This window comes from Nicotiana tabacum, chromosome 17 (genome assembly GCF_000715075.1).
Source record: "Nicotiana tabacum cultivar K326 chromosome 17, ASM71507v2, whole genome shotgun sequence".
NCBI lineage: Eukaryota > Viridiplantae > Streptophyta > Magnoliopsida > Solanales > Solanaceae > Nicotiana > Nicotiana tabacum.
In genome coordinates, this window is record NC_134096.1 from 24,308,606 (window position 1) to 24,310,688 (window position 2,083).

The following is a 2,083-nucleotide window of genomic DNA, read 5'->3' on the forward strand; positions in this document are numbered from 1 at the left end:
GGCTTCTCTACCTCCTTTGATTTTTCTTATTCTGCTTCTATGGTGGCCGGTTTCTCATAAAAGGTGACTTTTTTCTCGTTTTTGACTGGACTTTTTCTAACTGTCTCATATTCCTCTATGACACAACATTAATAGGTGCCTTAGAATTATCCTCTGTGTCACTTGGAAGAGCTCCAGCTGGTCGAGTATTTTGGGCACTGGCAAGTTGCCCCATTTATCGCTCCAAATTTCTCATCACTACTGCTTGGGCATATTGGTCAGTCATCAATTTCTTAATCATCTCCTCTAGGTGACTCGTCGGGTTTGCAGGTTGTTTAGCCTCAGGTGGTCTATATTGCTATTGAGGTGCTTGAGGAATGTACTGATTCTGAGCACCTTGGTTTCCACTCCGAGAGAAGTTTGGGTGGTTCCTCCAGTTAGGATTGTAAGTGTTTCCATACTGGTATATCTAGACCCTATTTGCATTACCCACAAAACAGACAGACTCTGAATTAACTCGGCATAAGTTACTCGTGTGACCCTCTCCACATACTTCATAAAATATTTAAACTTGTTGCACTGGCTGGGCTTGTTGCTTGTTAATAGCCAAGGTCATCTGATTGACTTGGTTGGCCAATATGGAAATCTATGTTGATAATACAGACACTTCATCTAACTCGAGAACCCCTGCTGATATTTGCATTGTGTGTCTCCCTATCTCTCATTGCCAATCAGGATTCCTTTTGGAGAATTTGTTCAATAATGCATATATCTAATCGAAGCTATTCTCCAACACTTTACCTCCCGCTGCAGCATCTACCATAATCTTTGTCTCAGGATGTAGCCCTTCTATGAAAGTGTGAGCTAACACTTCATTTGTTTGATTGTGATGAGGACAGTGTCTAAGCAACCCCTTGAACCTTTCCAAAGCTGATTATAATGACTCCCTCGATTTTTGTTTGAAGGAAACTATCTCACTTTAGATCTTTGTAGTTTTTCCTGAAGGGAAGAAGCTTGCCAAAACGTTCCTCGCTATATCATTCCATGATGTAATAGAATTAGTTGGTTCTGCCTTCAACCATCACTTTGCTTTGCCCAACAGAGAGAACGAGAACAGTGTGAGTCGCACATAGTCTAGAGTGACTCCGTTAGTGATATAAGTATCACTAAATCTCCAAGAAGTTTAGGATGTGCTGTTGTGGATCCACGTGTGGAAGACCCATAAACTGCCCATTCACATTTAGTAGCTGGATCATGCTCTGTTTCAGCTCAAAGTGCATAGTGATTCTGGGCTTCACAATGCTGGATGTGACATTAGCAATGCTGGGCATCTCCACCTCCTAAACCTCCATATATTGCTCCTCTGCTATGTCCATAAGAAATTGAACAAGTGCCTAGAGATTATTTGTGTCCATTGCTTCCCCCAACCTCCTAAGCCTTGAAGTCTACCTTGGCTTCTGGCCCTTTTCATTCAATCAAGGTTCCTAAGAGTAGAGTAACAATTAAGTATCGTTCGACTTGACGAAATAAACAATTAAAGCAAAAACTAGAAAGTAGTCAACATTCAAGTCCCCGGCAACGACGCCAAACACTTGTCGCTCCCAAACGCACACGCAAGTATACGTGGTTGTATAACTAATAAAATGATAAGTTGAGTATCAAACCCACAAAGACTTGTATTAACTACCCACTAACTTCACCAAGATTGTTATTCAATCGAGTCAATCCGTGTTCAAAAGTGTGATTATACTAAACAATAATTCTAACTAGTAACTAAATTATATAGCAGCAAAATAGTTGTTGCGTATTCAGTAGAGACAAATATTCCAGGGTTGTGATCACTTCACCAATCCTATTGTGTTCTAGTTAATGCTCCCTTTCATACAATTCACTCATGGTTCCTAATTAATCGAACAATTTCTCTCGTAGCCTTCTCCCGATGTACTACTCGCCTATTCAAAATAGATTAACGCTTATATTTCTATGGAATCAATCTATTATGAACACATTAAGATTACAATATTTAATTAAGCACAGTAACTAGGTATATTCCTATCTTAACCACAAATCCCCCCTCCCCCCCTAGAGTTAAGATCATGCTCTC

The 2,083-nt window shown here is 40.1% G+C and overlaps 1 non-coding gene across 1 annotated transcript; it reads left to right on the forward strand.

Moving 5' to 3' along the window:
• Positions 1 to 861: 861 nt before the first annotated feature.
• On the forward strand, positions 862 to 965 carry LOC142172275 (small nucleolar RNA R71). Its single transcript, XR_012701647.1, has one exon. It is a non-coding gene; the product is annotated as a small nucleolar RNA R71 (small nucleolar RNA).
• The last annotated feature ends 1,118 nt before the right edge of the window (positions 966 to 2,083 follow it).